This window comes from Astyanax mexicanus, chromosome 23, assembly GCF_023375975.1.
Source record: "Astyanax mexicanus isolate ESR-SI-001 chromosome 23, AstMex3_surface, whole genome shotgun sequence".
Taxonomy (NCBI): domain Eukaryota; kingdom Metazoa; phylum Chordata; class Actinopteri; order Characiformes; family Acestrorhamphidae; genus Astyanax; species Astyanax mexicanus.
The window spans coordinates 4,191,488-4,214,292 of NC_064430.1; the positions used below are offsets into that span (position 1 = coordinate 4,191,488).

A 22,805-nucleotide genomic window follows, 5' to 3' on the forward strand; every position below is an offset into this window, starting at 1 on the left:
CCGAGTAATGAGCCGTGCGCCCCTTTACACGTGTTGACGCTCCGCAAAATAAGATCCATTTACCTTCGGCCCGCCGTTCCGCCTGCTAGCACGCCCCTCAATCGCCCCCCGTCGGGCTCCCAGGTGAAGACGGCTCGCTCCCTCCCCTTCCTTCCCTCCTTCCTTTCCTCCCTCCCTCCTTCCCTGTATAACCGTGGCTAAGACACTAAGACCATCCCTCCGTAGTGCAAAAGAAAGAAAAAATGAAAGAGAGAGAGAGTGAGGGAGCGTGCAGAGGACAGAGGAGTTTGAAGGATGGCCAGAGCTGGGCCCACAAGCTAATGATGGCCAAAGTTTGGAGGCTATCAAGGTGAGGAAGAATTACCTCTTGGATAAGGCTCGGGCTACATTCGCGGCGCTATCGCGCTCCGCTAAAATCCATTACAGCAGGTTTCCAGAGAGGGACGCCTGGGCTATCCTGATGCTGTAGATACAGGGACTTGGATTCTATCTGGCCGGGAATATAATGAGTGCAGAATTAGCTCGGAACTGTTTCGCATTGCGTCCGCATTCAGGCCTGATTACTTTCATTATCATAGATCTATGAGGCTTTTATTTTTCCTCATCAAGTTGCAAATTTGGGTCTTCTTGTCCACTGTCCAGCCACTTTCACACCACCCTAAATGACTAATGATGCATTTAACTGGAGAATTAGCAGGAGAGAGGACGAGCGAGAGAGAGAGACTGAGGGAAAGAGAAAGATAGAAAAAAAGATAGAGTGAAAGAGAACGAGTGCTTGCATTAACGCTTCGTCATACTGCCCTCAGAAAACAAAAGGGCAAAAGAGAGGGAAAAAAAGAAAGAAAGAGAGCAAGAGAAAGAAAGAGAAAAAGAGAGAGAGAGCTGTTGGGTGAAAGAGAACGGAGCGTCAGATAATGAGACATTTCTTTTACCCACCAGCCCTGTGTGTGTGCGGCACCACAGCGATGATACGCCTGTTTTCCCCCGGCCCCCATTATCAGTGCACTTGAACCCAGGCTAACAATGAGTTCATAGAGATTGAGAAGTGCCGGGCCCTTAATTGTATGTATTTAGTCACGCAAACAGAGGCAATGGCCTGAGAATGGCTAGTTAGCCAATGACATCATTTGGGCTGCGCAGTCGATTCAATGGGCCTGTTGCAAATTCGTGCCGCTGCGAAGCTCCCGTCCTCCGCAGAACTGCCACGGTAGCAAAGAGCGGTAGTAGAGTTTGGTAGTTTGGTAGCATTTTGCGTCGATTCTTGCATGTGGTTGTTTTGCCAGAACGCCTTGTTTTTCTTTTGTGTTTCTTTTACGATGCAAACGGCTTCCCGGGAGGTTTTTTTTGAGTGTCAAGTGTCAAGTCACGAGGGTTTTGATCTTCTTCTCCTTCTTCTTCTTCTTGCACCTTGGCTCTTCTTCGCTTTTGCACCTTGAAACACATGAAGGCACAAAGTAGTAGCATCTTCTTCTTCCGCTTCTTCTTCTCCTTCTTTTTTAAAGGCAGTTTTGCGTTTTGTTACGCGCGTGGGGCTGTGTCTCTGCGAGTGCGTGATCCGTCAATCAATCACACTCGTTGGCAGCGGCGCTCCGGAGCCGATCATCGCATCATGATGTTAGTGTGCCTGACTTCCTCTGCACAAAGGGAAACGGGCGAGGGAGCCTTTCTCAAGCAGGGATGTCAGCACTCGAAAAATCAATCACCATCTGGCCTCCTCTCTTCCCCGGGAAGAAAGAGAAGAGGAAAAAGAGAGACTGAGAGAGGGGGAAAGAGCTGAGGGAGGGCAAAATATAAAAGAGAGACAGAGGAGCGAAAGAAACTGGAATGGCCCGGTGGACGTGGGGGACAGAAGCGAGCAAAAGCAAGCAATCCGGCATGGCAGAGTCGTGGCGCTTTGGCACGGTAGACATGGCAGAGTCCTCTCCATCTCGTCGGCTATTAGGTTGCGTTGGTTGTGAGAATGACGTGCATTAGCCTCTAGCAAGGTCACGCTAAGCAAACAGAGATAAGAGGGAAAGAAAGCAGCGATTTGTCTCCTCGACTAACACCTCAGGAACCTCAAGTGTATTTCTTCAAAAAAACAGTGTGTCTTTTCTCTTTTTTATCTCTCTTTTTTACAAGTCTTTCTCCCTTGTCCTCGCCGCTCCATCTGCTAGGCTCCTTTATCTGCGGCAGCATTTAAACGCAAACTTCTCTCTCTTTTCTTATAAATACAAAGATAAATACCGCATGCCGGGCTGAGGCTCTTTTACAGTGCCCAATGGGTACCGGCGAATTGGAGGGAAGGGCGTGGGGAAAGGGAGGGAGGGAAGGTGGTGGTGGTGGTGGAGGTGGTGGTGTTGGTATGAGAAGGAGGAAGGAGGAGGATGAGGGGGGGTGACATGATTTTTGCTGCGGCATTGCCTCCTTTCAGTAGCACAGCTGTGTGAAAAATACCAGTTCGAAAGGGTGCTGAGGCAGCAAAAGCATTTAATACTCAACAAACAGTTATCTAAGCCCATGTCCAATAACCCGACACCACTGTAATGTGACCTACATACTAAGTGAATAAGAATTTTCTTTTTTTTTTTTTAACGTCGGGGAGGGGAGTGAGAAGAACAGCGCCGAGCGCACAGCTCATTCAGCTGACAGTAATTAAATAGCAAGTATTCCTTTTCACTGCCCTTTTGCCTCTCTCGCAGCTAAGAAAGTATAATGTAACAGAACATATTGTGCCCTCCTCTGTGCCTCCTCTCCTGCTTGCTTGCTTTCTCTCTTTCTCTCCCCTTTTTTTCTTTCTCTCTTTTATATCTCCTGCTTTCCTTTTTAGGGCTGAGTCACATTTAATTAAACGATGAATTGAACTTTGCATTCTGTGAATCTCCTTATTTTAACCTGTTCATGTCCAAACTGTACATTTTGATACATCCTTTGAGTTTGCTTGAGCTCAAAACATTAAAAATGTCTTTAAAACCAACAAAACTACACACTGAAAAGAAATACATGCAAATATATACTTGCAAAATTGGAACGAAGGTAAGAGTACTTGAGAGTAGGTGTTCAGTACCTCTAGATAAGGGTCATATTTATTCTATAATAGTTCTATATTCCTTTAATCTTAAGGGACACCCTTTAGGGGCACAAAATTAACCTGTTCAGTACTTTATTTGGACAATTTATCTATTACTGGACATTTTATTTTATTACAAGTCTATTATACTGTACCTACTTGGATGGACATAGCCTTGTCTTCTTTTAGGCTGCACTTAGACCAGATAAGTTCATTTAAACATTATTTAACCCTGCCTGCTTTATTGTTTGGCATCCAAGGTTTGAACATTTTAAGTATTGCAGACTTTTAAGGTCAGAACGTTGGAAAAAGATTAAATAAAATACTTTAAGTTTAAGTTTAAAGCTTTCTTTATTCAGTCAACATTTACCAAATAAGTTTAATGAGCGATTGAGGTCAATGTCTTGTTGGGACACCCATTTACAGTATGTCTAAAAGTCTAAAACTAAATCTAGCTGAGTGTTATGTAGAGAGTTATGTATGCTGAATACATGGCTCTACTACCACCACCAAGTTTAACAGTTGAACAGCAGAAGAACAGAGTGTGCTTATGGGTTGAATGACATCATTTAATACATGGATTTTGTTGTACGTGAGTCATGATGACGTTCTGCAGTCTTCTTTTTTCCTTATTCTACTGTAAAAAAAACACTTAAACAGCTGTTGAACGTGTTGAACTTTATCTATTTAACTCACTCTCTACACAAAAGTCTCTATCGCAGGTCGAAGAGGCGAAAACGAGTACATCGAGAGATCCTCCAGCTCTCTTTCTCTACGATTTCATCCATCACAGCAGCTGGAAAAGGAGGTAAAGAGGTAAGGACCTTGCTGACACAGTCTCTGAACCCGACACAGGCGCTCGCTAATACGCTAACGCGCTAACACGCTAACGCGCGAACACACAGGCTCGTACGTACGAACGCAGCACTTCCCTTGAAGATGAATGGGCGAGCTGTGAAAGCTCAGCGACGGCGCGAGAGATCAGGTAGGCCCTCTCGCGCAGGCAGACCACAGGAAGGATGATGAAAGAGTAGAAGAGAGTGCTGCGGATCGCAGGCCACCAGAAACAAAAGCAGATGTCCATATTAATGCGGCGGCGCGCTCTTGAAAGCCTTCCGACACCGGAGAAAGAGAGAGAGAGAGAGAGAGAGAGAGAGAGCGCAAGAGCAAAGTCAGGGAAAGAAAAAAAGGCGCCCAAAAAAAAAAGTTTCCCCCCCAATTAGATTAACAAGAAAACAAGTCACCGGGGTTGCGGCGTGGTTCAGCAACATCATAGACTTTCCATCGGGATGAATCACTGCAAACAGATGTCCTCACTTTTGGGTCTCTCCAAACAATGACATCCACGTCCAATTATTTCGGAGTTGCACAGATACATAATGAATAGTGCGCTTTCGAATGCATCTGGGGCCCTCTCGCAAAAAAAACAAAAAAACAACACCCTCAAAAAACAGAAAGGGAGAATAAAAGGAGGAACAGAAGACTGGTAAAGGCTGGAAACACAAGATTCGCAAGATTCGGCGCAAATCAAGTATCGAAAAGAGAGAAAGAAGCAAAAGAAGGCGAAAAGGAGAGAAAATGTACTCAAGTTGAAAGCCTCAGAGTCGCAGATGTATCCAAATACAGCACTGAGTGATGCAAATGATGCGTTTAGCGCCGAGGCATAGCATGCTCCCGTTTGGAAAGACTGGGGATTATATAAATAACTACAGATGAGTCAGCCTCCCAGTCGCAGGGCCGCTACTCCAAAAACAGGATTTTGTTTTCATTAAACAACAGCGGTGGAATGGGAGATAAAAAAATAAAAAATCAAAAAGGGGACAAGAAGGGAAGAAGACGGAGGAGAGAAGGTGGAAGAGAGAAGGAGAAAAAAGTGAAAAAAAACAAACAAAAAAAATCAAACAGTGAAAAGGGGAAATAGGAAGATGTAAAAAAGGATGGATGGACATAAAGCAAAAAAAAAGGAATAAGAAGATAAATCACCCAAAAAAAGCGAATAATAAAAAAAAATCACAATCAAAAAAGCTGTGACCAAAAGAAAGCGGATAAAAAGATGAAGAAGGTGGAAGAGAGAAGGAGAAAAAGTAAAAAAAAAGGGGAGAAATAAGCAAAAAAAAGCAAATGCAAAATGATTAGAACAAACCATGAAGAGATGAAGAGGAAGATGCCAAAAAATGAAAAAAGAAAAAAGAAAAGAGGAAGATAAAAGATGGAGGATAGAAGAAGATGAAGCCAAGAGAAATCACCCAAAAAAGGAATAATATAAAAATCATTATAAAAAAAGCTGTGACCAAAAGATAGGGTAAAAAATAAAGAAATGATAAATAAGATGGAAGAGAAAACAAAAAAAGGGCAAAAAAATGCAAAAGCAAATAATAAATCATGTGAATAAACTATAGCAATGTAAGAAAATTACTAAAAAAAAAATAAAGTATGAAGGAGAAGTAGAAGGAGAGAAAGCAAAAAAGAAGAGAAATCAGACAAAAAAATATAGAAAAGAAAAGCAAAAGAAAAGAATCAACAAAAATGTATGAAGAGGAAGATGGTAAATATAAGCGAATGCTAAACAATGAGGATAAAAAATAAATTAAAAAGCAAAGAAAATCAATTAAAGCAGTGGTGAAACAAAAAAAGAAAAAATCTAAACAGCTAAAAGGGATAAAGAATAGGATGGGAGATAGAAGATAGATGGAAGCCAAAAAAGAAGAAGAGAAATGAGCCCAAAAATAAGGGAAGAAAAGAAAACCCTCCAAAAAAAGAAAAAAAAAATGGTGTGGATCAATTACCGCACCTCAGGGGTGTCTTAATTGAATTCTCGTCTACAGCTGCCACACGTTCCACTGGTTGTAGGTGTCTTCTTCATTTGCATGAATGTGCCTCAAACAAGAGCCGCACGAAGAAAAAAAGAGAAAAAGAAAACGATGGGGAGTCAAGCTGACAACAAAAAAAACAGCCCGAACGTACGAAAGAAGGAGGGGAGGAACGAAAAAGAGGAAAAAAGAGGGAAAGAGGAGCGCTACAATGGGAGCGCCGGCTCGAGCCCGTGCTGTTTGAAAGAGGATTAAGTTAAATCTGAGGGTAAACCTAAAGTTAGGGAACTCTCTCGGGCAAAGGGGGCCGCAATCCGCCACAACACCGCTTTTGTGGAGGTTCTGCCGAACCCTGAATGCTAATGTTGGCTGGAGTAAAGAAATGAAAGGTGAGAAACGAGAGGAGAGAGGGAATATAATGATGATTTTAAAGAAAAAAGCATGAAATTTGTCTCTGAGAAGTTTTTCCACTCAAATTTGTTGCGGTAATTCAATTACTACAATGAGGACTCCTGGGTTTAGGCCTGCTCTTCATTCTCAATCTTCTTCTTCTTTTTCTGCTTCTTTTTTATCAAACAGTGTTTTCAACAAAATGTGCTTCAGTAGTGTTGGGAGGTTAATCTAATATTAATACAATTAATTGAACTACTGTTTTAATGCAATTTTTTTTAAAAAATGGTAGAATAATAATAATAATAATGGAGGTTGTACATCTTTCCATAGAGAAGCTTCCAGAATCTCAGTAGAACCTATAAAGAACATTATTTTGTTTGAAAGCAGGTTTTATATTTTACACTTTCCCTAAACTGAAATATAAGGAGGTTATATTTCCTTCCCTTCAGACTGAAGGATGCTGGGTGCTCTTCTTGCAAAATGACGCCAAATTGGCTTCTTTTCTTTGGTTCTTTTGGTTTGGTATTGGTTTCATTCAGCGTTTATTACTCCTTTGAATTCTAAATAAACCCAAAAGAAAGGTGGATTATAAAGTTTGTCTTAAAAAAGTAAATTGCTTCAGTTTTATCTTCTACTTCTTTGATTAGGCCACACCAACTGTCCACTGTTCAATTAGTCGATTGATTTATGCAATTCTCACAAATTGGTGCAGTTTGTTGCTATATTGAGGAATCTACAAATCAAAACGCTGAATAAAAGTGTCTTTGTGTTTGGGAATTCTATCTATCTATCTATCTATCTATCTATCTATCTATCTATCTATCTATCTATCTATCTATCTATCTATCTATCTATCTATCTATCTATCTCTCTCTCTAGCAGAGCTTTTTGTATCATAAATATACCCTGCTTTAAGAGTAAGATAACTTGGTTAAAAAAAACATAGTGCATCCAACAATGCAGTAAAGACAGCCAATATATACAGTATATAGATACTACACCAAAATCCGTAGGAATTTTTTCACTGATTACAACAATTTAGACTGCTTTTATAGTTAGATAACTTGGTAAAAAACAAAAAAAAAAAACATAGTGCATCCAAAATACAGTAAAGGCAGCCGATATATACAGTATGTAGATACTACACCAGAATCCTTAGGACTCTTTTCTCTGATTACACCAATTCAGACTGCTTTTATAGTTATATAACTTGGTTAAAAAAACATAGTGCATCCAACAATACAGTAAAGGGAGCTGATATATACAGTATATAGATACTACACCAGAATCCGTAGATTTTTTTTCTCTGATTACGCCAATTCAGACTGCTTTTATAGTTAGATAACTTGGCTAAAAAAAAACATAGTGCATCCAACAATACAGTAAAGGCAGCTGATATATACAGTATATAGATACTACACCAGAATTCGTAGGATTTTTTTCTCTGATTACAACAATTTAGACTGCTTTTATAGTTAGATAACTTGGTTAAAAAAAAAAAAAAACATAGTGCATCCAACAATACAGTAAATACAGCCGATATATACAGTATATAGATACTCCACCAGAATCTGTAGGATTTTTTTCTCTGATTACAACAATTCAGACTTCTTTTATAGTTAGATAACTTGGCTAAAAAAAAAACATAGTGCATCCAACAAGACAGTATGCAGTATGCAATATGCAATATACAGATACACCAAATTTATTGGACTTTTTCTCTTTTTAAACAACTTAAAGGAACTTAACGACAGCATTCCTAGTAGGGAATGCCATCAAACCTCTCCCTCTAAGTCTTTTCATTCCATTCTCGGATGGAGGAGAGCTTTGTTGATGGCCGCTGTTTCGCGGCACTCCTGGTTTTAAGCTCCGACCAATTTTAAGCTTCCATGTAGGAACCAGTCTCCATAGAGGAGAGCTCTTTTGTACCCTTAAATACACCCCAATGTGTCCCGCAACAAAAGCGTCTCCCTGTCCCTTTCTCCCTGGCTTTTTTAACGCTTTAAGTTTAGGTGGTCTGTGGGTGGTGGATTTTCTTTATTTCTCTCTCTCTCTCTCTTTTGCTCTCTCACTTTTTTTTTTTTTTTTTTTTTTTTTAATCAAGCATTAGCGCTGCTCCCCATTCAGAGGCACAGCGACTATAAAAATTCATCAGGATTAAAATGACCTCACAAGCAAAATTAAAGTTCCTAAAGTACACAATGGGGGCTGTATCTTTTTTAACATGTCCTCGGGGCCTTGGGAACAGAATTGTTTCCTGACAAAGTGCTCCTGCCTTGACAATGAGCACCTTTCAGGCCCTACACATGGACTGTCTTCAGACTGCAGGAGAGGGACTTATTTCACATATCAATCAAAGAGCAAAAAAAAGAGAGGGAGAGAGAGAGAAAGAATGAAAAAAGTGAAAAAGAAAGAGAGAGAGAGAGAGAGAGAAAGCTGTGGAGAGTAGTGCAACTAGAGAAGTGGCCCTTCAAGAAGCGAACAGATCAAAACTGAGTATATGCTGCATTTACAGAGCCCATTCATTCACTGCTGTTTTGAGAAGAGTGATGGAGAGAGAGAGAGAGAGAGAGAGAGAGAGAGAGAGAGCACTTAAAAAAAAAGAGTGAATTAATCTGGCCGAGAGCAGGTCACCACATATCTGATGCCCCGGTGGAATCAAGCTGAAGAAATTGAGATATGTGTTCGTGCATACGAGAAGGTTTTCTGGGTTCAGAAAGTGCATCACCAACGTGTGGCTTTGACTGAGCATTTATTGTTTTTGTAAAGAAAACCAAAAAATTGGGGTAAAATTGTAACTCTTTAGTAGGTGTTTAAGCTTCAAAAGGTCTCAATACTTTTTATGTGCATAACTGCTTTCAAATTGGTATTTTTTTTTTAAATACAGTGCATCCAACAATAAAGACAGATTCAACTTTTGAAGAGTGAATGTCACGCAAAATTTATGACGGTATTCTGCTAATAAAGGAAAGAAAGTGCAAGACTCACTTTTAGCATTGAATTTATTGCTTTACTAAAGAAAACATGACAATTATGGTGAAATTTTTACTTTATAGAAGTTTAAAAAAAAATGTTTAAGCTTTTAAAGAAATGAATACTTTTGTATGCACATGTATTTATGTGAGTGTATTGCTTTTGCAAAGAAAAACAGAAAACAGTGGTGCAATTTTCACTTTATAGAAGTAAAAAAAAAGGGTTTAAACTTCTAAAGACCTCAATAACATTTATGTGCAGAAAAATAATAATATTAAACATACAGAGAATCTAATAAAGGTAAAAAATCCAATCAAAACTGGTTTCGAACTGATTACTGCTAAAAAAAAATAGCGCATTCATCTATAAAGTAAGATTTATTCATCTTTTGTAGAGTGAAATCAAAGAATTAGGCTGAAGAAATTTGGGTACATGTTTGCGGGATGATGTCAATAAGTAAAGACCCACTTGTTGCAAAAGTCTTAGAAAAGCAGGACAAAAATACATGTATGCTATGGTTAAAAAACAAGTGGCTAAACTGATAAAAATGAATGCATTCGAAATTGTTCAGTTTCTGTTAAAAACAAATGTATTCTAATGCTCTTTAAACTTTATAAAAGGACTCTTTGCAATTGCAAATCCCATTTAAATCAATTGTTTCCAACACCTTTAATTGCATCTTTATATTTAAGAGCCGAAAAGTCCAAAACACCATCAATATCCAAAAACACCAACCTTCTGCATGCATTACCACACACAGTACTAGCAGTATAACCAATATAACCAACCAATACACCAAACACAGCCCCTCATTTCTCCACTATAAGCCACCCAGTGAGTCCCCGGCTCTGCCCCCTGTCCCTAATCACAGTGGAAATGAATTGGGTGCGGGGGGCAGTAATTCTGGATTGCATTTGACCAGCTCAGGCCGGTATGGAAGCGAGAGAGACACATATAAATATAGTGTTCCTAGACAGGTGGATTAATGAGGCTCCTTAAAGGCCTCCTTTATAGGTCAGTGCCTGCACAGCTCAGCTACGCTCGTCTAATCCCCCAAAAAATCATCTCATCTACTGCTCAATTCATTACAGCCGAGAGAGAGAGAGAGGAGAGAGAGAGAGAGAGAGAGAGAGAGAGAGAGAGAGAGAAAACGCAAAGCAAATCCCATTCTCAGAGGTGGACACGTACTAGAATGGATCTCTACAGCTCTTAGATCAGGTAGCCCATAATTCACACTGGTCTGATCTCAGATCTGAGCCTGGTCTTTTCCTTTCGCTTCGTGAAGCGACGAGGCAATAAGAACCCAAGTAATTGAATCTAAAATCCCCCCCAACACTTGTTTACCAGCTTAAGGTATTGCTGTGTCATCAGTGAGTCCCAATATTGCACTAATTTCAGTGTATTTTGGTATTTTAGTGGGATGTGCTTAGCTGTGTGGTTATTGTGCTTAGTGAGAGAAAGAGAGTTTAGGATATACTGTAAGATAAAGCGACGTGGCGCAGTGGATAACACCACCGCATGGGAGACTGGGGTTAAATTCCTAATATGGAATATGACTATACTGCTCTACACCAATAGGAGTCCATGGCAAGATTCTTAACACTCTGTTGGCCCTTCCTCTGTCGCTCAGGATCAGCTTAATGCTGTAAACATAAATGTAATGAAATGTAAATCATATTTCTGTCATTATCGGGATATGACAGCGCTATACGTTGCAGGCTGTGGTCATGTGACTTGACTACATTGGAGGTAGAGTGAGGCTACTGGTGATGAGTTTAAACTACTTTAGATATTAAATTTTAACATTTTTCATATCAATATTAGGATATACAACAGCCTTAAGACACATCACATTTTTTGTCCATATTGTGGAGATTGTCATTGTTCACAATGAAGGTCATAAAAGATTTGATAATATTGTGAATAAAAGCAAACTTAAGCTGCATTGGTTGTGTAGAATAATAGATGGAGCTCTTCACACCGCAGACTGTGGTCACATGACACAACTAGACAGGAAATAGAGTGAGGTAGAATGAGAGGTAGCATGAGGTAAAGTGGGGTAGGGTGAGGTAGAACAAAGTAGAGTGAGGTAAAGTGGGATATGGTTAGATAGAAATAGGTATACTGAGGTAGAGTAAGGTAAAGCGAGATAAAGCATAGTGCAGTGTGGTATGATAAGGTACCATGAGGTAAAGTGGGGTGGGGTGAGGTACATTGAGGTAGTGTGAGGTATGGTGAGGTAGAGTGAGGTAAAGAGAGGTAGAGTGAGGTACAGAGAGGTAGAGTGAGGTACAGAGGGGTAGAGTGAGGTACAGAGGGCTAGAGTGAGGTACAGAGGGGTAGAGTGAGGTACAGAGAGGTAAAGTGAGGTACAGAGGGGTAGAGTGAGGTACAGAGGGGTAGAGTGAGGTACAGAGAGGTAGAGTGAGGTAAAGAGGGGTAGAGTGAGGTACAGAGAGGTAGAGTGAGGTACAGAGGGGTAGAGTGAGGTACAGAGAGGTAGAGTGAGGTACAGAGGGGTAGAGTGAGGTACAGAGGGCTAGAGTGAGGTACAGAGGGGTAGAGTGAGGTACAGAGGGGTAGAGTGAAGTACAGAGAGGTAGAGTGAGGTAAAGAGGGGTAGAGTGAGGTACAGAGAGGTACAGTGAGGTAAAGAGGGGTAGAGTGAGGTACAGAGGGGTAGAGTGAGGTACAGAGAGGTAGAGTGAGGTACAGAGGGGTAGAGTGAAGTACAGAGAGGTAGAGTGAGGTACAGAGGGGTAGAGTGAGGTACAGAGGGGTAGAGTGAGGTACAGAGAGGTAGAGTGAGGTACAGAGGGGTAGAGTGAGGTACAGAGGGGTAGAGTGAGGTACAGAGAGGTAGAGTGAGGTACAGAGGGGTAGAGTGAGGTAAAGAGAGGTAGAGTGAGGAAAAGAGGGGTAGAGTGAGGTAGAGAGGGGTAGAGTGAGGTACAGAGAGGTAGAGTGAGGTACAGAGGGGTAGAGTGAGGTACAGAGGGGTAGAGTGAGGTACAGAGAGGTAGAGTGAGGTACAGAGGGGTAGAGTGAGGTAAAGAGGGGTAGAGTGAGGAAAAGAGGGGTAGAGTGAGGTAGAGAGGGGTAGAGTGAGGTACAGAGAGGTAGAGTGAGGTACAGAGGGGTAGAGTGAGGTACAGAGGGGTAGAGTGAGGTACAGAGAGGTAGAGTGAGGTACAGAGGGGTAGAGTGAGGTAAAGAGGGGTAGAGTGAGGTACAGAGAGGTAGTGTGAGGAAGAACAAGGTATATTGAGGTAGAGTGAGATAGAGCAAGGTATGGTGAGGTAGTGGTAAAGTAAATACGGTGAAGTAGAGTGAGGTAAAGCAAGGTAAAATAAGGTGCTGCAAGGTAGAGTGAGGTAGAGGTCCACAGTGAACCCACACACCATACTACTTCTTATTCTGGAAAAAATTAGCGAAGCCAAGCCCCAAAAAATATTTAAAAATAAATAAAAAATTGAGCAGCTTAAACTAATTAAATTTAACTTAATTTATCTTTGTTATTTACATATTGGGATATTGGGATATCCAACAGCGCTATTAGACACCGCATTTCATATTGTTTCCATATTGTACACTCCTAAGAGAAAGAGAGAGAGAGAGAGAGAGAGAGAGAGAGAGAGAGAGAGAGAAAGAGAGAGAGAGGGAATTGTCATGTAACCTACCTCATCATTTCAGCAGGAGATGTAGTTGTAGAATTGGGGCAAGGCTTCTTTGGACAGGGCTTTGATAGGGTATTATAATAAACCTAATTAGATCATAGTAATAGCTTTAGGGCCCCTATGATAGATGCTAGCCTCTGGACCTTACTGTACATTTTCTTAATATTTCAGCTTGTGTGCAGAGCGCAAATTCATCTTCTCACACGAGACTGTGACACAAGACCTCTGTGCTCCTCACGAGCGGGGGTGTGAACTGTCTGTACATGTGTGTGTGTGTGTGTGTGTGTGTGTGTCTGTGGCTGTCTTTACTATTTTTATTTTATTTTATTTTATTTTATTGTCATTTCAAGACATTTAAACATTTACGATATTCAAACAAAGAAATTATTTAGTTCTGGAAAAAAAAAAATATGAGAACACTTAAAATGATGAATTTCTTTGATTTTACCAAATTGAAAACCTCTGGAATATAATCAACAGGAAGATTGAGAATGATCAAAAGGAGTAAAGGCATACAGTTATCCAAAATCAGTGTGTAAGACTGGTGGAGAAGAACATGATGCCAAAAGACATTAAAACTGTAATTAAAAAACAGGGTTATTCCACCAAATATTGATTTCTGAACTCCTAAAACTTTATGAATATGAACTTGTTTTCTTTGCATTATTTGAGGTCTGAAAGCAAATAAATGCTCTAAATGACAATATTTTTATTTGGAATTTTGGGAGAAATGTTGTTTGTAGTTTATAGAATAAAACAACAATGTTCATTTTACTCAAACATAAACCTATAAATTCAGAAACCGAACTCTTCCAGAGTTGTATATTATTATAATAATGTAATTACACTATTTTAAAAAGAGCAATGAACTTGAGACTATTAAGACATTTGAATTGGACATGTTTATATATTCTAAATAAATAAAACATTAATATAAATCCTTATCTAATTTTAAAAACAATGAGAAATATTGAGGTCAGATAAAACTATTCCAGATAAAGTTATGTCCATATATTGTGCGATAAGTCGATGACGTCTATGACTATTGTACAGGCCTGTGTGTAATTGTATGTATGTGTGTGTGTGTGTATGAGAGCACTCATACATGCACAGTAATGAATGGGACAGTGTAAGTGGCCCATTGTTGAAGTATTTAGGCCTCCAGCATATATAGACCTACAGTATCTGCCTGAGAACCAGTAATACATTCCTCTACCCTCCAAACACCGTCCCTGACTGCCTGCTCTCAGTGCAGAGGAGTGTGTGACTTCATGAAGTGGTGGATAATGTGGTGAGGCTGCAGGACAGGTCCTGTTGACTTTTATACTGAAGGAAATACAATACTAATAAATTACAAATGCAACATTGTGACACGAAAAGACTGGACAATGTATGACAGGACATGAGTAGACACGATAAGACTCGACAAGACAAGACAAGGCTCAACAAGACATGATAAGACAAGACAAGACTCGAGAAGACATGCCAAGACATAACAAGACTCAACAAAACTCAACAAGACATGGTAAGACACGACAAGACAAGACAAGGCTCAACAAGACATGATAAGACATGACAAGACTCAAGAAGACATGACAAGACATAACAAGACTCGACAAGACTCAACAAAGAATGATAAGACACGATAAGTCATAACAGGACTCGACAAGACATGACAAGACTCGAAAACTCAATATTTGGTAAGATTTTACAATTCAAATTACCTGTATATGTTTCATAATTGACAATGTTTTTTGACCAAATTAGACATTAAAATGGACCAAATGCAAATGCAGGACGATATGCAAAACTGCGACGCGATAAGACTTAACAAGACATGACAAGACGCGAAAGACCCGATAAGGCACGACTCAATATTTGGTAAAATATTTTTAAATTCAAATAATCCACTAAGTTTTTCACCAAATTAGACATTAAAATGAACCAAAAGCACGGGCAAAAAAAAAAAAAAAAAATATATATATATATATATATATATACAGTACAAGAACTACTCAACTAAATAAAGAACAAAATTACTTTAAGAGAAAATAAAGGTCAATTCGAAACATTTCAAGAAAGTATTCTCAACTGCAGTCACCGCAAAGACCATCAAAATGTTATAAAGATGGTGAAACTGGCACTCATCAGGACCGTTCCAGGAAAGCAAGAGAGGAAGAGTTTCAACAACAGTGTTCTGGTTTGTTGGACACTTTTAAGTTCAAATTCATAGTCTGAATGACTTCAGTATGTATTCATGTATCGCTCGCCCACTCTACACCTTATCTCATCATTTTCCAGCGTTTAAAAGCTGAAGTGTAAAAGCATGCAGTCCAGCGTCCCGCGCCGGAAACTGTCTGGTACAGTGCGGCGGGTCACGATGCATTAATGTGAGGCAGGGCCACATCTATCTCTGCCGCACACCTTGAGGGCATCTCTTAAATGGCGGAATTTGGTCATTATGTGGCATTAACCTCATTAGAAAACACTCTTTAGAGGCTGGGAGATAAAATTGATTTACAGCTGCCATTCCCACCACTGCTCCTCCGATCAATTGTTAAAGTATCCTTTTTATGGCCTGCAATGCTGCGTTTCTCCCTGCGACAACCTCACATCCCCTCTCACTGCTCTCACTTACTCGCTAGGTGTGTGTTTGTGTGGCTGTATCTAAGTGTGTGTGTGTGTGTGTGGAAAGCACACAACTCAATGTGGTTAAAAATTGAAAAATACCTTCCATAAGTGAGACTCAGCCATCCTCTCACAATAGAGCAATATGATAGCTTTTTAAAAGCCTCTCTTTCTGTGTGTGTGTGTGTGTGTGTTTGTGGAGAGGTAAATCCATCTGCTTGCTCTGAGAGAGTGTGTATGTATGTATGTCTATGTGGCTGGCCGTGTGTTTACGCGTCTGTACGTGTGTGTAAATGTCAGCGCGTCCAGCTCCTGACAGCCGGCTTTGGTGTGGCCGTTTAAGGCGATGGCGGCGCTGTATTTCCTTGATAAATCGATAAACGCCACCCTCTTTACCCACCGCGCCTCACGCCATCCGCCAGATTGATCTGTGGCCTGCACACTTCAGACCAGCCCGCTCTGGAAGGGGAATAAAATATGGGACGCTTTTGTTTCAGCACCCAACTGGTGCTAAGTCTCGGCTAACCGACGGATTTTTGCAGGTTTTGGAAAAGGTGTCGACTAGAGATGGTGTAATGGATAATAAAAACAAAATAATAAAAATCACAGCTTGGTTTACAGTGAATTGCATATTTTGAGTCACAGATCAGATAAATTTTCTAAGAAAAAATTAAATAAGAAATCTTTGTTAAGTTACTGCTTTGATTGTTTCAGTGATTTAATATTTTTAAAACTGTCTGTTTGTCTTTTTGTTTGTATTAGTTGGTTTAAATTTTTTTCAGTTTATATTATGAACCTTTATTTTGGCATGCTTTATTTGTATTAGTTGATGTTATGTTGATAGTCTGTTGATTTTGACAGTCTGTTTGCTTGTGTGTAGTAGTGAATTTTATTTTGACATGGTCCATTTGTTTATTTGTATTAGTAACTTTTATTTTGGCAGTCTGTTTGCTTGTGTGTAGTAGTGAATTTTATTTTGACATGGTCTATTTGTTTATTTGTATTGGTAACTTTTATTTTGACAGTCTGTTTGCATGGATCAGTGATGTATTTGTACAGTCTGTTTGTTAATTTATATTAGTAACTTTTATGTTGAAAGTCTGTGTTCCTGTGCAGCAGTGACTTTTATTTTGGCAGGCTGTTTGTTCATTTACATTAGTACCTTTTATATTTTACTTCAAAAAGAAGATGCAATGTAAAGATGTAAATGCTTGTAAAACAGTGTAAAACACTGTTAACCAAAAAAAGCCTACGCTTTTGGTTAAACTATTGACTACACTGTCTTCATTATTTCCTTTAAAATCATAAAAACATTTTGGTTCTGTCTGTATTCACATGATTTATGAGAAAATGCACAAATACAGATTAAATAAATGCAAAAAAACGAATAAAAGTAAATGTGGCCTGAGTCCCTACTGCAACTGCAGCTAATGCAGTGTTAATTGGCAGCTCAACATGCTTGCAGGAGAACAATAATCAGCAGCTTAGTTAAGCCAAATCACAGATGCCTAAAACAATTGCAATTGATTCTAATAACTTTTTTTTATGTGATCGCACCTTATCACTGCATTAATTGATTATAAGGCCTCACTTTGACTGTCTTTAGTTGTAAATTATTGGATTTTTCGTATTCTTCAGTCATTAAATGCGCTGTAATAATTTGTAATAACTCAGGAAAGCACTGGTCATGTGAGGTCTGATGGACGGAGCTGGGCGGACACATCCTCGGCCATCCTTCTCCGTCAATGGCAGCTCGGCGACAGAATTCCAGCCCCCGTGTCAGAGTGGGAGTCGCCAAAAAGGACGGCGTGGGATGCGAGCCCAGTTTGCATTGCTCCTTAACATTTCACAGTGTTTTAAATGTCTTCTGGAATAAAGCCAGAGACTCAACTGGACCGAATGGCATTTGAAAATAATGTAGCTTCTCAATTATTCACACCTTTACTCTTGTGCCATACGGCTGCGGTTCATAACCACATAGACCTTCACTTTATATCTCTTTCTCTCTCTCTCTCTCTTTCTCTCACTCGTTTACTTTCATCCTCTCTCAAACACACACACACTTACACACTCTCACACAGGAATGCATACACTGAATATCTTCCCACTCTCCCCAGAATTATGACACATTTTCATTTCACGTCATCTTTCTGAGTTTGGCAAGGCTAAAAAACGAAAGCGAGAGAGAGAGCAATAGAGAGAAAGAGAGAGAGATTAATAGAGAGAGCGAGCAAGGGGAAAAACACCATCACACCACTGTATTTAGGTGTCAAGATAGCAGGCCATCTTGACTTCAATATAAATAGATATAAATCAACATGGCGCTAGAGTTTTTTTTTTTTTTTTTTTTGCCCTTCTTTTTTTACACCCTATCAGCAGACAAGCGCTACATTTTCACCCACACCTCTCCCGCATCTTCACGCCGAGGTACACGGGCCATTCCACCAACTCAGTTACAAGTAGCTGCTAGGTGAGCTAACCTTGGCACGGCCAGACCTCCCCCGCCCTCCCAGCTCCTCATCCAGGCCTTCAGCAAACCAACATCACTGTCTTATGTTCCGTAGCCATAATAAATCCCATATTTCACGATGCTGCCTCAAATTCCAGGCAATATAATACCAGACGGATTCATAAAGACACTTCTGTGGAGGACTTCTTCTTCTTCTTTTTTTTCTTTTTTTTTGAGGCATGTCTAGTTCGGTTTGTAGTTTTCGAGAGAATCAAAGCCACAAAGGATACAAAAACGGTAAAATATGATTGGATAAAGTTTTTCACCACAAATCAGCAGGTACTGATGCATTAATTTACTTAGTAAGAGCCTTTGATTTGACTCCAGAAGCCCTTGCAAACGTTGGGACTGTTTTCTCATTTGCTTTAATGACGTTTTTGATTTTGACGTGGTCTGTTTGTTCATTTATATTAGCTGTTTTTATGTATTAGTGACTTTTGTTTTGACAGTCTATTTGTATGTGTTAGTAACTTTTATGGTGACAGTCTGTTTGCTTGTGTGTGTTAGTGACTTTTATTTTGACATGTTTTATTTGTTTATTTCTATTAGTTGCTGTTATGTTGAGCCATTTATATGTTCATTTATATAACTCTTATTTTGACGGTTAGTGACCTTGGTTTTGACACAATCTGTTTTTTGTTTGTTTGTTTTAGTGACTTTTTTGGACTGGTCGGTTTGTTCATTTATATTAATTACTTTTATTCTGAAAGTCTTTTTTTCATGTATTATCGACTTTTATTTTGACATGGTGTATTTGTTTATTTCTATTAGTTGCTGTTATATTGAGAGTCTGTTCATTTATAATAGTAACTTTTATTTTGAAGGTTGGTTTGTTTTTGTGTTTTAGTGACCTTTATTTTGACACGGTGGGTTTGTTAATTTATATTCAAGGAGTCGATTTGACCACAGAAACCACTGCAAACGTTGGGAATGTAAAGTGGGCGGAGTCAAAGTTAAGACAAAGTTTAGTTTAACTTTAAGCCAATTAGAAACTTAGTAGTAGTAGTAGTAGTGAAGTGGCGATAATCCACGGCAACCAATCAGGTTGCAGCAAATCAGCTGTTTTCATACCCAGACTGTCTACAGACCAATGCTGATTTAGCTGATTTAATATATTGAATTTTATTTAATAGATCACAGCTTTAGTGGACCAATCAGAACATTCAATTTCTGGTGGCAGGAGCCAATAAAACATTGGCAATGGAAAGTGGGCAGAGTCAGATTCAAGGTTAAACTATATTAAACCTAATTTAACACCAAGAACAAAAATCTTGACTCACATCAACTTTTTTTTATTCTTTTTCTTACGAATAAATGAAAGTAAAAGTTTATATGAAGAAAGGTTACACCACAAACAGACCACATCAAAATAAAAGTCTCTAATCCATTCAACCATATTGTGTCAAAATAAAAGTCAACATAATTACAAAAAATAATAAAATAACATCTAAAACACCATAATTTCTTAAGAATAGTAAGAAAAGTAGAAAAAAAAAGTCCAGCAGCTGTTATCAATATTGTCCTATTTCCTCGATAATCTAATTTAATCTTATTAAATCAAATCTATTGTAATCCAATCTACAGGTGCCAATAATACATTAATACAATAATACGTTCTGTTGTTGTCAAAACATGCTTGCAAATCGGTAAAAAAAATAAAATCTAAATATCAAAAATAATCCAAAAACATACAGTATTTTTTATTTATTTTCTACTGTAGTGGATTGTATTAAAGGAAAAAATAAATAAATAAATAAATAAATGAATAAATGAATAATAAAAAATAAATGAAAATATTGTGACCTACCTGGATAGATGCTCTGTGTGTCTGGATCACCTATAAAAAAACACAACAAAATAAATAAATATATTAATTTTCGCACACAGTACTACACAAATCACTATTCTCATTATTTGCATTATCTGCATTGTTCGCACAGACTCACATAGACTTCATTGTTAAAAGGATAAATTATTCAGGATAAATACACGATTGTATGATCCCTGATTGGATATATAGCTTTATATCTGTTTTCTTTTCTTCCTCACAAAGGGTAATATCTAATATTCCTTCCGAACGCGGGGATTGGCACAGTGTGGGCGAGTAATGTGCTGGTGCGCGTTTCCTTTGTGATACCCTTAATGTCTTATTTAAGCAGCTGCCAACAGGCGCCCGACTGTCCTCTGCCATAGCGGAGCACTTATGAGATTAAAAGGGAATTAGCTTCGACACAGATCCTCTGCATATTCACATGTATAGGAACAGATGATGTAAACCCAGCAGAGTGGGTAGTCATCATAATCATCTTCATCATTACGGTCATCATCATCACCCCATACGGATTGCAGCTCGGGAATTACAGGCAGGCGTTTAGGCGGTTAGGCGGGCACCTATTCAGCTAAATCATCCTGCTAAACTCTACAACTCTGTAAAAAATGAAGGGACCACTTCAGTTTCTGAATCAGTTTCTCTGTTTTTGCTATTTATAGGTTTATATTTGAGTAAAATGAACATTTCTCCCAAATTCCTGATAAAAATATTGTAACTATAGTTCTGAAATCAATATTTGGTGCAATAACCATGTTCTCCTCCACTAGTCTTACACACTGCTTTTGGATAACTTCATGCTACTCACTCCTGGCGCAAAAAAAAAAAAAAAAAAAAATCTCAGAAGTTTTAAAATTAGGTAAAATCAAAGAAACTCATAATTTTTAAGTGGTCTCTTATTTTTATTTATTTTTTTTCCAGAGCTGTATCTGTCTCTCTGTCTCTCTATCTGTCTATCTCTCTATCTGTCTATCTGCTTAGCGATGGTCAGGCTCGGCCCTCTGTAGAAGAAAACGCTGAGCTTACATGTAAAATCCACCCCCTCCCTCGGAAGGGCTTCCCTCAGTTAAAGAGAGGAGGAAGGCAGAAGGGAAAAAAGAGAAAGAGAGGAAGAAGAAGGAGAAGAGAATGCGTATAAGATGTCTAAGAGCCTTACACATCTCTCCTTCTTTAGACAATTATTAAAGTTTACCAATACAATACAATACATTGAATGATTCAAATGAATGCGGTTGGGACACAACTTCTTATTCAATGTTTTTTCTTTATTTTTTATTTATTTATTTATTGTTTAATCTATTTTCTACATTATAGATTAATATTAAACATATGAAAAACAATTAAGGGACACATATAGAGTAGAGTTATGTAGTAAACAGCAAAAAATTATTTGTCCACCTGAGCAATCCCCTAAAATATAAAACATGTTCTGGTTAATTATAAGAAATGATTGTGCATGTCTTCAATGTTAAATTTACAACTGGTACAATGTGTTTATCTACACATTTAATTTAATTTAATTTAATTCTTAAAGTTATGCATACAGAGCTAAAGGTCAAGTTATATATATATACAGCATTTCCACTAATTCCAATAATAATAATAATAATAATAATAATAATAATAATAATAATAATAATAATAATATATGATAAAACTGAAAATTATTTCTTTTAAAATGTTTGTTTCTTTAGAAGTTACAATGCAGTATAAAATATATTTTAAACAAATTAATTTACCAGTTGTTGCACTTTATGTTACAACTTTACAGTATGTTGTATTATAAATGTATAATAAATGAACCAATAATAATTATAATACAACAAACTGACTTAGAAATAGTCCTTTTTTTACACTGGAAGTAAAAATGTTGGAGATATAAAGTTATTGCATGGCAGTTGCTATAAAAAAATAGTGAATATCCTGAAGCTCTTATTTTCCAGCAACAAGTCAAATAGAGCTTTTTTTGTCTCTTTCATTTTAGACAAAAAAAAAAAGGTAAAAAATTAAAGCACAGATGCTGCTGAGTGAGAGGAAGCAGTTGTCCGGTCGGTGTTTATGTGTCTCTTTACTGTTTATTTTGCAAGTTTCCCCTCGTCCCCCCGTCCTGTTCGTCCCCTGTCCCGTCCCCCTGTCCTGTCTTGTCTTCTTTACATGCTGCTTGTTTGATCTCGGCCGATGCTCCGACTGACCACAGCTATCATAACCAGTAAATGTGTGGTCTGGCACTGGAGTTCTCCCAGTTCAGAGCTCAGAGCCTAAACCCCATTCTCTCTCTCATTCTCTCACCCTCTCTCTCTCTCTCTCTCTCTCTCTCACTCTCTCGTTACTCCGCTACTTTTCATTCATTTATATAAAACTTTCTCATTTCTGCCTCTTTTCCTGTAGTTGATTGACACACCAAGCAAACAAAAGAGAGAGAGAGAGAGAGAGAGAGAGAGAGAGAGAGAGAGAGAGAGAGAGAGAGAGAGAGAGAGAGAGAAAAAAAAACTAGAACAATAGAGCTCTGAAGTAGTTCCGGCCGAGTACTGATACAACCAAACCAGATACAAGAGGGAACGAGAAACAAGTGGAAAGAGAGAGAGAGAGAAAGAGAGAAGCAAAGAGAATGAGAAAAAGAGTAGTAAGAATGTGAGAAAGAGAGAAGAAAATTAAAAAAAATTAGAACAAGAGAAAAAATATAAAGATAAAATAAAATAAAACAAAATTATTGAAGTTTAGGTAATTAAAGACAAAAGAAAGAGAAAACAAGTGAAGTATAAAGTGTAAAGAGAAAAAAGAAAGAGAGAATTTATCAAAAGAATAAAATTAAACTAAACTAAAAAAAGAAGAAATAAGAGTAAAAAAGGCAAAAAGAACAAGAGAAAGAAAGAAAAAGAAAAGCTAATAAAATTAAAACAAAAAGAAAAAAGTAAATGCAACAGAAAGAGAAAAGTGA

At 38.4% G+C, this 22,805-nt stretch overlaps 1 protein-coding gene across 6 annotated transcripts in view; it reads right to left on the reverse strand.

Moving 5' to 3' along the window:
• The window catches only part of znf536 (zinc finger protein 536), a 429,900-nt gene that overhangs the window by 324,843 nt on the left and 82,252 nt on the right, over positions 1 to 22,805 (reverse strand). For all 6 annotated transcript variants that reach the window (XM_007246936.4, XM_007246939.4, XM_049470939.1 and 3 more), the window contains one exon: positions 19,847 to 19,876. The gene's annotated coding sequence lies outside the window, so the exon portion shown is untranslated. The remainder of the gene's footprint in view (positions 1 to 19,846; positions 19,877 to 22,805) is intronic.